The sequence below is a fragment of the Silene latifolia genome, chromosome Y (assembly GCF_048544455.1).
Source record: "Silene latifolia isolate original U9 population chromosome Y, ASM4854445v1, whole genome shotgun sequence".
In the NCBI taxonomy this organism is placed as follows: Eukaryota; Viridiplantae; Streptophyta; class Magnoliopsida; order Caryophyllales; family Caryophyllaceae; genus Silene; species Silene latifolia.
This window is the reverse complement of record NC_133538.1, coordinates 354,503,565-354,518,903: the sequence shown is the minus strand read 5'-3', so window position 1 is coordinate 354,518,903 and position 15,339 is coordinate 354,503,565.

The following is a 15,339-nucleotide window of genomic DNA, read 5'->3' as shown; positions in this document are numbered from 1 at the left end:
ACTAAAACGGTTTTAAATCGAGTCTTTTCCGACCAAACGAGTTGATATACTTACGTCGGTTTCTCGCCATAAACCAAGCATGTAAGTATGAGGGTGTAAAAATCCTTCTTTTATCATGTCTTTACTTTTTTCATGACTATAACATGCTAAATCATGCATAACATGGTCCAAAACATGGGAAGAATGAGCCAAAACCGGACTTTTTGGTTAAGGCAGAGGCTACTTACGTAGCACACAGGCTCGCGCCTAAAGCAGACTTCCCAGCCTTAAGTCCAATCCGTGTTTGGTCTCTTCTTTTTCTCTATTTTTCATTTTTGTATTTGTAATCGGTTTTTATCATTCCAAGTATTTTCAAACCCATTTTTTTTCTTTTACAAGTTTTAACTATAAAACATTTTTCACCCTTGGTTCTTGATACCATGACGGTTTAATCTGTGTTTCGGTGATAATATTTGGTTAATTACATTTAAGAGGTATTTTAAAGCCTTTTATTTCATTTCTTTACATTTTGGAAGATATTTTAAAGCCTTTCATCATTTCTTTACATTTTCAAAATAAATGTATTAGTCACCAACACAAAGTCATCCTTGGTTCTACATACCATGTCGGATATTAACTCGAGTACGATGATGAGTATCGACTAATTATATTCAAATGAACATAAAACAATTAGTTCATATTCATTTAAAGCTTATAAAGTCGAACCCGACATCGAATATCATCAAAACAATGATGATTATTCAAGTGTCGTTCCTCAAATCAACACAAGTACGACCTAAACGGTCCTTTCAAACCAAAACGGGTCCAAATACCCATTTCCAATACGTTTTATATACGTTTTTCAATGGTCAGAATGCGTCTTATACCGTTGACTGACCCGCGCCTAAACAGACCATTTCTTTTCCTATTTTCAAACCAGGGGAGACCCCCTTATATCGCCAATAGGCTCGCGCTTCTTCTGGCTGCCTAATGTAGGGTCTGTTCCCCTTCCAGCATTGGTTTAGGACGATCCCGACTCCGGCTAACCCGGATATAGGACGGATCAGATGGCTAATTTGCTCATTCAAAAACCGTATTTGCAAAACGTCTTATTAAGACAAATGGATCACGTTATGCACCATAAGCCTAATTTGGTAAATGGATATTTAATTTCCATCTTGCATGCAAATCAACCATAAATCCAACTCGACATCTTATACTTGATACTTGGATTAAATCAACCGACTTAGAAAGCTCTCACATGTTAGGTTTAAATTATTGGAAGTGCATTCATGCATTTAAACCGTTTTATCAACTTTTGCATTCAACCAACCAAGATCGATCAGTAAAGGCCGCTACCGCGGGCAGGATTGGGTCTCTGATTAAAGGGCTTCCCAATACGTAGCTTCACCTCTTACTCAAAAACTTTGGATAGTGGACGACCTTATCCAGGGCATACGAGAGTCATTCTAGAGATAGGATGCTAAAGAGGGACGATTCCTTATCTTTAGTACCTATGTCAAACACTGCTTTGTGCTTTGTTTGACCGAGGTATAAAGTGGATTCTAATGGGTTCCAAGCATCCCACAAATGCTTGGTGGCGACTCCGAACATTTATAATCGTTTCGAGACCCTTGGCGAGACGAAACCGACCGATCTAAAACTATCCGGTCGAAAGCATTTATTTTTATGCCGCCGAGCGTGACTTTCAAAAGACCGTTGTATATCCCACAGATCGACTAGGGCGTGCAGGTGGCTACGTCCACAGATTCGCGACTCTGCTGGAGATAACTAGGACACTTGTGTCTTTATGATCCCTAGATGGTGAGACTCGAACGAGGTCTTGGTTGGAATGCATTAATTCATATTACGGTCACGGTCGGGTTCCTTGTCCGGGCCCACAACCTAACCATTTTCGACCAATTGGCTCGTCTCGTCGGCGTGAGTTTTCTCATCCCCGCGTTTCGAATCCCAATTGAGTCAAGTATACCATTGACGTCATACATTTCTGCTTCGTCAAAGAGCTTTCATCACTTTTGAGCACGAGGCTAGGGCACCCTCCTTACACATTTTGTTTGGATTAGTATACCTCTCGCAAATCGGGGTTTGATTGCGTGGTGTGTAACCCACCCTTTTAAGCCAAAACCCGTGTCAGCATTAAACATAATATAATGAACTGTGAGTGCTTATGTGCTACTTGATCATAAGTCCTTCCGTGTCATTTTTCAAACTTTCAAAAACATCTTTTTGCGCCGTTATAATGGCCGTTTCAAACCTCAGTCTTTCGCCGACCGTTGCTTTTCAACACGCCTTTCTAGGCCGTTGTAATGACGATTTTCAAACCTGGTTTTTATAACCATTTCAACACACCTTTCTAGGCCGTCGTAATGATGATTTTCAAACCCGATTTTTATAACCATTTCAACACGCCTTTCTAGGCCGTCGTAATGACGATTTTTAAACCCGGTTTTTATAACCATTTCAACACAACTTTCTAGGCCGTCGTAATGACGATTTTCAAACCCGGTTTTTTTACAACCATTTCAACACGCCTTTCTAGGCCATCGTAATGACGATTTTCAAACACGGTTTTTTTACAACCATTTCAAATCACCTTTTTACGCCGTTATAATCACCGCGTCTAGACACGGATCTTAACCCGTTTCGCGCCGACAATGGCTCATTCAAAACCCGAGAAAAGTAAACACCCTTTTCTCGAGACACTTGCGAGATCCCGAGGACCATACACCGTCCCCGAGACCTCTTCAAACATTTCAAAACCCGATGTTCAAAACATACAATTTTGAATTTCAAAAACCGTCTTGGGAAACAGTACATTGTTCTCCGAGCCGACTCAAACTCAAAATCGTCTTTTGCAAACAAACTTAAGACAACCCTTTCAACTGGCCGACTTGCGGAGATCCCTATCTTCGGAAGCCGTCCATAAAGCGACAAATGAATCTTTTTGAAAATTTCTATTTTCGAAAACTTTAGTCCACCATTCCAATTCCGCCTCGTGTCTATCGAGTCAAAGCAAATGTACTTATGGGTCTTTGCTTATGAGTCGTCTCACCACGAGACTCGTCCAATGGTGTCACGCCGCTACGTTGGACGCGTGTCAAAAGTTCGGTCAACACCGTCACGTCATAAATCGAGTTAGCACCGAGGTACCACACACGGTCATACTCGTCATGTTGAGTCAGATCTTTGTCTCGTCCTTTGCGTTGTCTGCGTTCAATCTTTGAACCGTGTCGGATTGAGTTGTAATATGAACCGTTTTTCTGCCTCAGAACCATGGCTCCGTCTTCAGCTTCGTCCAACAATAATGATAACAACAGAGATGTCACAACTGCTCAGCTAGCCAGCCTACTCAGTGCTCATACGGTCACTCTGGATCGTGTCGAGACCCGTATCGACACCCTGGAAAACAAGAAGGGTGGAGAACACAACACTCCGCCTTTGACTGAAACTGAGAAAAGGCTCAAGCTTCTGGAAGAACAACTCCTAGCCCGGGGTAATAATATCCATCTTGAGAACAACCGAAGATTTGAACCTGTTGGGGATCAACTACCTGACAACTTTACCCTGACTTATGTGCCCAAATTCAAGGGAGTAGAGGACCCGCTCAATCATATTCGAGCCTTCAAAGACTACATGGCCATAAAAGGGGTTAAACAGGAACTCGTCACCCGGATCTTCCCATCATCCTTGGAACCAATCCCTCGCCAATAGTACTACTCCCTTGACCCGAAGAACCTTACTACCTGGGATGAGGTCTCAGTTGAATTTGCTAAGCAATATGCCGACAATGTCGAAATCCAAGCCAATACCTGTACTCTTGAGGTCCTAACCCAGAATGACAAGGAGGGATTCACCGAGTTCTTAACCTGTTGGAGGAGAGTAAGTACTCAGTTGGTCAGCAAGCCGAGTGAGTCAACCTTGGGGGAAAAATTTGTCAAAAATCTCCGCCCAATGTATGCCAACTTACTGAGGTACCAAACATCAAGACCTTCCAGGATCTGCAAATCCTTGGGACACGCATTGAAGACGACCTCCGAAAGGGTGTCCTTGAAAAAACCACCGGTAGAGGCTACCAAGGATCCACATCAACCGGATCTCGCCCTTATGGTCAGACGAACAAGATTGATGAGGTCAACCTCCTTGAACCAACCGCCAAGAGAGTTGAGTGACCCATAGAGTGTTCAGTAATATAGGGTCAACTTATGCAAGCGCCCTAAAGAGGCTTATGGACCAAGGGAAACTACAACCGATCGGACACACCCTGGATCCGTCTGATGCTAATAAATCACACTTCTGTAACCCTAATGCCTACTATCAGTACCACCAAGGGAAAGGTCATGACACGGAAACCTGCTTCAAGCTCAAACACCTCATCCAAGACATGATCGATAAAGGAGAATTGCCTTTGCCTCCACCAACTAAACCAAACAACAAAACAAACCCTTTAGGAATCCATGCTATCTCCAATGATAAGCCAACCTTGGACTTCTCACACCTCATCCTGCCAATTGATGACGAGGTGAATGCCCTGGAGAAGGATGCCTCGGACGGGGTATTTGTGTGCAGTGTCGCAACTATGCTTGCCATGTTCCAACAAGTTGAGGAGGATATAGCCAGTCTCTCCGAAAGGATCACCTGACTTGACGATGTCTACCGCCGACTGATTTTCAATCCTCCAACACCACGCTCGAGGGAAGGTCCCCCGAGCACCAACAATTACCCTCACCCGGATGGATTGCTCCCACGACCATTCTGGCATGTACCTCACGATAACTACCCTCACAATAATCACCCTCACAAAAACGACCCTTAGAAAAACTGCCCACCGAGGAATACCCCTCCAAGGTACCCTCGAGATCCCGAAATCAATGGCATCTAGAGAGATGATGTTGAAGTCGTCTATATTGTCCCAAGGAAAGTGAAATAGGCGGAAGAGATCAGTCACCTTACCCGGTCCGGACGCCCCTATCAAAACCCGAACAATTCAACAGTCACTCCAACAACGAATGACCAAGTCATCCCGGATGTAGACACTCAACCCAAGGCTCCCAAGAATTCGATCCTCAAACAACTGCAGAAAGCAAAAGCCGAAATCTCAATTTGGCAACTGATTGCCAAATCCTTCCAGCATCGGTAGACTCTACTACATGCCTTGGGAAAATTGACTGTGCCCTCTACCTCCTCCTCGGAAGAAGTGGTGGCACACATGACAAGGGATATCCCTGATTTGAGCAACCCGATCATCTTCTCTGACGAAGATATCCCTCCCTTCGGAGCCAACCACAACCTGGCCCTGTACATCACGGTACAATGCCTCAAAAAGAATGTGCATATGGTCCTTGTGGATAACGGATCCGCGGTGAATGTCATCCCCCTCAAAACCGCTCATAAAATGGGTATCAGAGAAGCTGATTTGGTCCCAACCAATCAAGGAGTACGCGCTTATGATGGCACTCGTCGTAAGGTCGCAGAGCTTACCACTCTAAATGTCGCAACCGGACCACTGGAGAGGCAAACCAGTTTTCAGGTAGTCGACATCGACGCCTCCTTCAACATGTTTCTGGGACATCCCTGGATCCACGTCGTCAAGACAGTTACTTCAACTCTTCACCATAAAATCAGGGTCCCCTTCAACAGGAAAACGATCACGATTCTTGCTTCCCCGATCAAAGCCGTCATGAAAAAGGGAATAGCCTCCTAAGCCATCGAGGAAGACGACAATGAAATATGGGGATTCCAAGCCATGAATGCTATAACCGATGAATCAACACCCTTCGATTGTGACCCGTTTGCCAGCCTCACAGTCAACCGCATTCTGATGCGCCAGGGTTATTTCCCGGGTTTACCCCTCAATCCACTAAAGAGCACCTTACCTCCCTTGAAACAGGCTAAGGTCCCCAACATCCCCTTCGGACTGGGCTATGAACCTACCGATGAAGATATCCAGGAAATGAACCTCCTAGTTCGAAAGCGCAAGAAGCACGGAGTTATCCTCCGTCCCTATCATCTGACCCTCAATGGATACTTTGTCCCCGAGGGAGAGTCCGAACTCTACTATGGCTTTCCGGAGCCGATCTATGACTCTGTGGCCATGGTCAGGTACCCGGGTGTAGAAGTCTTCCAGGACTGCTACTTCATCCCCAACAACACTGAAGCTGCATCAACCGAGTCTAAGCCATCCTCATGCCTCGACGGACAAGTTGTCACTCTCCTCTTTGGAGAGGATAACGTCAAGCACCTCGATTATGAGGACATCATCAACATCGCTCTGAAGGACAACCAATTTTACCCAACCGCCTTAATCTCTGATACTGACCCGGAGAAAGCTACACAGGGCTGGGGGAAAACCGTCAAGTGGACCGATCGCCAAGGCCACATTCTCAAGATCACAACTAGAGAAGGCCCAATGTTCAAAGAGGGAAGTGAAGAAGAATCTGTGTCTAAGTCGGAGTCAGAGTCTGTCATAGCTCCTAACACTCCTGATGTCCCAGTCAAGGTCCATTTCCCGCTGTTTTATCACAAGCTTGTGGCTGGTTCGGAGCCTGAGTCTACTAGGGTCACCACCACTCCCATGGAAGGTGAAAACCTGGAGCTTGTTCCAGGGGCCACCTCCTCTGCTGTGTCGCCTATGACTGACCATGAGATGTCTGTCCTCTCCGAGATTTTCGCTCGTGTCAACTCAATGAACGCTAAGTTTGCTTATGACTCATCTCAATTTAACTGCAACGCAATTCTGAATGACTATGAGGAATTTGACTTGAGTGACTGCCCACCTCACCTAGCCAAAGAACTTGACAAACGGAAAACCAGAACCCCCATCATTGAGGAGACCAAACCCATTAACGTAGGAACCAACAACACACCTCAAGAACTTAGGATATGGACAACCCTGGACCCCTCGGAGAGACAACAGTTCATTGACCTCCTCCACGAATACAAGGACGTATTCGCCTGGTCCTACAAGGATATGCCCGGGATTGACAGGGAAATTATAGATCACCGGATACCCATATAGATCACCGGATACCCATTAAACCCGGAGCTAAACCCGTGAAGCAAAAGCTGCGCCGAATGCGTCCTGAAAATCAAGGAAGAAGTGGATAAACAGTTCAAGGCTGGTTTCATCAAAGTGTCTGAATACTCTCACTGGGTGGCCAACATTGTTCCTATACCGAAGAAGGATGGGAGGATTCGGGTTTGCATTGACTTCAGGGATCTGAACAAGGCGAGTCCAAATGACGACTTCCTTTTGCCACATGTTGATATTCTAGTGGACAACACCGCCGAGCATGCTCTCCTATCATTCATGGACGGGTATGCCGGGTACAACCAGATGAAAATGGATGAGGAAGACATGCACAAGACTGCATTCACTACACAATGGGGTACATATTGCTAAACGGTCATGCCCTTCGGCCTCATCAATGTCGGGGCTACCTATCAAAGAACCGCTACCACTCTCATACATGATATGATGCACAAGGAGGTAGAGGTATATGTTGATGGCATAATTGTCAAGTCAAGGGAACGGGACGGCTACATCAGCGCCCTTCGGAAATTCTTTGCTCGTCTGCGGAAATATAACATGAGACTAAATCCTCAGAAGTGTGCATTCGGGGTAACCTCCGGAAAACTCTTGGGACATGTCGTCAGCAAAAGAGGCATTGAGATTGATCCAACCAAAATCAAAGCCCTCCAACAAATGCCTCAGCCTAAGAATGAGAAGGAGATTCGGGGATTTCTCGGTCAGGTTCAATACATCAGCTGCTTCATTGCCAAGCTCACCATGATTTGTGAACCAATCTTCAAGAAAATTCGCGCCTCCGATCACACCGATTGGGGCGACGACTATCAAAAAGCCTTCGAAAGGATAAAGGAAATCCTATCCAAGCCTCTTGTCCTCATTCCACCTCAATCAGGGACTCCTTTATCCCTATACCTGACTGTCACCGACACAGCCATGGGAGCAATGCTAGCACAAACAGTCGAGGGCGAAGAACGCGCCATCTACTACATCAGCAAAAAGTTCATCGAGTATGAGACAAGGTACACCCAACTGGAAAAGGCATGCCTTGCCCTAGTATGGTCAACAAAGAAGCTGCGGCATTACATGCTCAGCTACACGGTCCACATCGACTCCAAGATGGACCCGGTCAAATACATCTTCGAAAAACCCGTACTAAACGGAAGGCTGTCTAAGTGGACACTCATGCTGTCCGAGTTTGATCTCAAGTTTGTACCCCTCAAGGTTATCGAGGGAAGAGCAGTCGCCGATTTCCTAGCAGAGAATCCCGTCAACGAGGATCCAACGACTGACACATGGTCACTTATTGACGAAGACATCCTTTGTGCTGACTCCGACGCATGGGACCTATACTTCGACGGTGCATCTAATCTGAGAGGCTTCGGGGTAGGAATCCTTCTAATATCACCAGAGGGAGAACATGTTCCAATCTCCGTCAAACTAGACTTCGCCGTCACCAACAATGTCACTGAATATGAAGCATGCCTCATTAGCCTACAAGCGGCCATAACACTTGGCATCAAGAGACTGAGGGTCCACGGCGATTCCTCGCTCATCATCAATCAGGTGTCCGGATCATGGAAAATCCAAAGTGACATCTTAGCTCCCTACCGAGCGAAAATCAATCAATAGGCCGAGTTCTTCGACCAAGTCGACTACTTCCACTTCGCACGAGAGGAAAATTAATTTGCTGATGCCCTAGCAAAACTTTCCGCGCTCGTCAATATACCTGATGACATGACATCAATGCCCCTATGTGTCGAGAGAAGGAGCGATCCAGCTCACATATGTGCCATCAACAACGACGAGGAAAACCATGCCGAGCCTTGGTACCAAGCCATCCTCAATTAAAAAACCAAAAACGAATTCCCTCCCAACTTTGATCAAAGAGGACAAAGAGCCATCCGTTTAATTGCGTCACAATTCGTGATGAACCAAGATCAGCTATACAAAAGAACACCCCAAGGGATTCTCCTCTTTTGCATTGACCATCGCAAAGCCAAAAAAGTCATGGGAGAGGTCCACGATGGAGAATGTGGCCCTCACATGAGGGCAATGATGCTTACCCGAAAGATCATGCGGTTGGGTTACTACTGGACCACCGTGGAAGCCGATTGCCGTAACTACGTCAAACATTGCCATAATTACCAGATCTTCGCCAACATACAACACATACCACCATCCCTTTTATACACCATGACATCACCCTGGCCTTTCTCAACCTAGGGCATCGACATCATCGGGAAAGTTAACTCGACAGGCACCAAGGGGCATTGCTTCGTCCTCGTCGCCATCGACTACTTCACCAAATGGGTGGAAGCACAGTCATATGCAGTCTTGACTGCCAAACAAGTGGCCAAGTTCATCCAGACCAACATCATCTGCCGATATGGGGTACCCCATGAAATCATCAGCGATCAAGGCTCTCACTTCTTTTCCGGGCGGAAACTCAGGCCTTGCTGGACAAATACAAGATCAAGCGACATCGATCATCCCCCTACCGTCCCCAAACCAACGGAGCGGTGGAGGCAGCTAACAAAACTCTTGTCACCATTATCAAGAAAATGCAAGACAACTACCGCGATTGTCCGAGCAAACTCCCATTCGCACTCTAGGGATACCGAACCTCCATTCGAACACCAACAGGCACCACACCCTTCTACCTAGCATACGGTATGGAGGCGGTTCAAGTGGTAGAGTTAGAGGTCCCTTCTCAACGCATCCTACTAGAGAGTCAGGTCCCGGAGGCGGAATGGACCCGTCAAAGGTACGAGCAACTCACTTTTCTAGACGAGCGGCAGCTCAACGCCTTGCACAACATCCAGCTATACCAACGATGTATACAACGGGCATTCAACCAGAATTTTAAACCCAGGAACATCCAGGAAGGCGACTTGGTCCTCAAGTCAGTTCGAGCACCATTACCCGTCGATCCGAGGGGAAAATTCAAACCCAACTGGGCCGGGCCATACCTGGTCAAGAAAATACTTTCGGGGGGCGTAGTGAGACTGAGTGACCTAGATGGAGAGGATTTTACAAACCCGACCAACCTGGGCCAACTCAAGAAATACTACCCTTGAACCATAGCAACCAACGACCTCAACCCTAGTTTTACAACTAGCAACCGCCTCAACCCTTTTTAAGTCAAGTTCCTCAACACGTTCTGATTTGAAATTGCATGTTTTATCGAGTCAAAGTTGCGGCACTTTCCCGTTTTGAATGTCCTTTGATCTGTCAAAGGCAACATCCATTTGCACTAAAACAAAAAAAACCCTGAACTACGAGCATGGTTTGATTTCACCTCTTCAGGTGGATACGTAGGCAGTCCGTCTTATACATGAGGGATACAACCACAAAACCCAATCAAATTTATAAAACGTTTCGAACTACGAGCATGGTTTGATTTCACCTCTTCAGGTGAATACGTAGGCAGTCCTTTCTTACACGAGAAGGATATAACCATCCCCATAATCAAAAACAACCATCCCCATAATAAAAAAAACATCACCCACATCAACTTTCAAAAAAAAAAAAGAAAGGGAAAAACATTCCCTTTTCCCGAAAAATAAAAAATGAGCCTTTCTCCCTTCCCACAAAAATCCCACTTTCCCAAGTGCAAATGTTTAGGACGATTCAAATCGAATTGCCTTTACAAAATGGGTTGAAGAAACAAGCGTTCACAATTTCGACACGAGTAATCCTCTTATTTAATTAATAATGGGAGGGATTACAATTTTAACAACAAATAAAGCTTGACGAGTCTACAACTTGTCAAAGCTAAGGTGTCGACTAAAACACCTCACATAATAAAACTAGCACAAAACACACGAAACATAGCTAATACAACATAATAAAAAACTCACAACACTAATACAACATAATAATAAAGTGGGTAATGGAAATCTTCACTCCTCCATTCTACCCTTGCCTTTTCCCTCGGGGTACATCTTCCCCTTGTTCTTCTTGTTGGCCCGCCTAGCACGGATTTCCTCTTCAGAACGGATCCTCAACGGATCTACAACGGCAACTGCCTCCAGTCTAGTGCAAGACCCCATGTTCGGCCCGAAACGAGCCCATGCATGGCCCACTACATTTTTGGGACCCGAGCTTCTCCTCTTTGGTGGTCTCATCACATCCGGGCTAACCCCATCAACATAATCCTCGAAGAAGGCACGGTTGGCCTTGCTAACCTCTCGATACTTCAAATCGACAACCTCGTCCTTACGGAATTTGGACCTCTCCTCCAAGGACGAAGCTCTTGACCACTTGACATAAGCGAGAGTCACCCATGTCGTGGCAACGGGGTTTGGTACCTCCCAAAGCGGCCGAGTGGACCACCATCTTTTGAAGACCTCCACAAGCTCGGAGTTCCGGAAAACATTCCCTTGGACAATACTATCTTGAGCGGGCACCTTTTGTTGACGCCCCATTTGCCTCATGAGCCTTTCGGGATAAATGAAGGAAGCGACCTTCAAACCCACCACAATCAAAGAACGAGGACTAGCACCTGAAGCGGGCAACCCCGTGAAGGACCTCAAGTGCCACCATGGCACTACCCAACAGATGTGAGGACCACCCTCCTCCGCCAATCTTGCGGCCCAATAAGCCTTGGTGGAAGCAAAGTTATCCGAGTATAACTTCTTCCTCATGGTAAGGTGACGGAAAGAATAAGAATAAGAATCAACCGGAGGCTCTACATACCTTAGCCTCTCCAATAGCCACACTTGGAGGATCCTTGGGGATCCAAATGAGGGAACTTCCCCACAAGAGCCTTTCTTGTCCAAAGCTTGGATAATCTCGCCAAGCACCAACCATGATGGATCTCTATCATGCTCCATTTGCTCAACCACATGTACAAGGGTCATGCTACCATAGCATTTCGGCCCCTCCTTCTTCAAAGCATCAACAAAGAGGTATACATGGACAAGGCAAAAGGAAAGAGCCCTTCTCCTAGCCACCTCCGAAACATTGGCATCCAATCAGTTCGAGAAGATGTTGATAAGAGCCAACATATCCACACCATGCGGAGCAAGAAGGAAGTTGACTTGACTTGTCGACAAGCCCAACCTCGAACGGAATTTCTCCTTGTAACACAACCGAGTCAGAGGAAGCACCGGAACACAACCTGGCCACCCACCAATGGCTCCAACTTCTTCGGCTAGTGGACAAATTTCGCCTTTCGGGAAAACGAAAACATGATGTTTCGAATCCCAAAACCGAGAGCATGCTTCAAGAAATGAGGATTGCACCTTGACTTGAGAAGCACCTCCCATGCAAACGAGTTGATACTTTTCGGAAGGTGACAAATCCCGGCACCATTGTCGCAACACATTCTCAAAGGCATCCACGAAATATTTTTGTGGAAGAAGAAGAAGAAGTTTTGTAGAGATGTTTTGTGTTTCGGATGATGAAACAATGAAGCACAGACATCACTATTTATACAAAACAATCAGCGCGTTTTTTCAGAAAAAAGGAGAGCTGCTTCCTATCGCTAAGCAGCTCGCGCGTTTTTGGGCATGTTCTCAGGATCCCCACCTTGAATTGTCCTTTTCAAGTTGTGTTTTCTCCTGACACCTCAAACCTCCCGCCAGAATGCTCGCGCCTCTTCGGGATGGTCCGGGACATTTTGTGTTTCCTCACACTCACATTTCCTTGTTTTCGCGTTTTACGAAATTCGACACGGTTTCCTTGACACAGCTTTAAACATACGGATTTTTCTTTCTTTTTTAAAAGGGGGAAGGGCTAGTCGCCCCGATCCGCGATGGATCGTTTCCATGTCAATAAAAATTTTGAAATTTTTTTCGGTTTTTCGCAATTTCCCAGCAAAAATAAAAATTGAAAATTGATAACACAACGTTAGTTTTCCTCAAAATTTGAAGCACTCACAAATTCGAGTCTTGATCTCGCAAAAAAATCAAATCAAATACACTCGTAAAAATATTTTCTAAAATTCATCCCTGACGGTTTGAGTTTGAATTTTTTTTCCGAGTCACAAATCAATTTCAATAATTTCGATGCAATTTAATTAAAGACATGAGTTAGTTGCTCAAAAAATGTTCAAATCAATTCCTTTTGGAGTCCAAACGCGACGACTTGTCGCAAATTGTCAAAAAAAAAAATCATTTCAAATTTCAATTTTTAACTTCGTGTCGTCGCGGTTAAATTTTGTCTTCAATCGAGTGCTTTTTACGTGTTTACATTTACGCATACGTGCTACCTGTTGCCTGTTTTCTACACTAACGATACAGGAACTGATGCAAAGCAAAAGGGGAATTGACAGCCGACAGCGCTCCTCCGAAACACAACACAAAAAAGCCAAAAATCACAAAATAAACCACAATCCAAAAACTCATATATACAAACCGCCTCACGCAAAATGTAAATGTGTACAAACAAGAGTCCAAGACACGGACAAGCAACTACAACTACTCAGCACCTCCCGTCGGACCACTCCCGGTCTCACGAGGAGTCGCAGCCAAGGCAGACACTACCATCTGCTCAGACTCCCTCTCCGGAGAACTCTCCAGCGTCTCGTACTCCATCTCGACGTGAAGCTCCTCCGCCACAGCCAACTGAGCCTTAAGAGAGGCAATCTCCGCATCTCGGCTCCGCAGCACGTCCTCGTGATGTCTCAGCTCCTGGTCTCGACGGGAGATCCCCAACCCCTTGGCCTCGATCGTCGACCTGGCTATATCCAACTCAACACGGACCCGGGCAAGCTTTGCCGGATCCGCAGTACCCTACAAAACACAATACAGGTCATCAAGATCTAAAAACGTGTAAAGCAACACAAAATACACAAAACAACACACAAAAAGTACCTGAGAAAGTCGAGCCTCCCTCGCAGCAAGGTCACCAGCAAGCGCCCTCCAGCGATTAGACATCCGCCACAAAGCCTTGTGACTAGCGGTCGTCACCTAAAGCCAAGAAGGTCCTTCAGTACAATGCAAGGCAAAGCGTAAATGAGGAAAAACGTTCAGGTCAAGAACTCACCCTCAGAATGACCAACCTCCACCCCATGCCAATGTCGGTCACCTCAGCAACCGCAGGCTCTGGCAAGTGCAGTTGTAGCTCCTCGCCACCCGGCCCCTAAAAGGTGGTCTCCGCCGGAAAAACTGGGGGCTGAGTCCTCATCAGCATGTTGACCCCCTTCAATTTGGGTCCTCATCAAAGGTAACAGACCCTCCTATCAAAAGAGGTAATAAAAACGAAAGAACAGAGGAAAACATACCTCGATCGGGTACCAGGCAAGCCTCGACAACCGGAAGGTGTCGTAGTCGACCTCCCACAGCAACAACTCCTCACCTCCCTGACCGTGAAGGTGCTCCTCAACCTCGTCGGGAGTCGACTCCTGGAACAACACCCTAGGCGGGTCGACCGGTACCACAAAAGTCTCAGTAAAGCACTGACGAGCTAAACACTCGCCCAAGTACCAAACCGGCTCGATCGCCGTCTCCAGGTACAAATGCTGGGAGCTGCGAGGTCGCAGACACTCCCTAACAGCGGCCGGCACCTTTGTGTAGTGCTCCCAAGGCCACCCGACAAACTGCATTCAAGACAAAGCTACTCAACCAACTGGGGGATTCCTAAGCTACCTAGTCATCATGTCTCTATCTATTTCTATAAAGATGAAGGATTAAGGAACGACAACTCACGTCAGCAACTCGAAGGGCGTTCACACGACGCCTTCAGTTCTCGTAAGTCGACTTAATCGACTTCTTCCGAGCCACCGTGAAAGCCCTCACAGCAGGGTAAGTCGAAGGGACACCATCCGTAGTCCCCGGACGCAGAGGGACGAAGTAAGCATACAACCAAGCCTGTAACCAAACACAGCAAACACAAATCAACCAGTCTTTCCAAAGAATTGCCAAAATCAAAATCAAAATCAAAATCAAAATCAAAATCAAACTCAAAACTACAAAAAACGCTCGTACCTCCAAGATGAGGTCGGGACCAACCAAAGCAGGGGCACTACCATCCCCCACTGCCTCCGGACGCACCGCTGCGTGCATATACCAGGTAAAACTCGCCAAAGTTGGCATGACCCTGTCAAACTGACCCAAAATGTTAAGGTCAACGAGGAGAGAAAGTACCTTGGTCGACAAGCGCTCACTCTTGTCACCAAAGTACGTGGCACCCAAGAAGTACCACAACCACAACCGCGCCTTCTGCGCGTCAGCTCTAGCCTCAGCCTCCGGACTCGCCAACGGCGCCGGAGCATAACCCACCGCTCTCCCTCTGAAGTGGTCTCTCACGTATGAGCTCGCGATCAGGTACGGAGTAACGTCAGAAGGCTCGGGCAAAACAGTACCGAT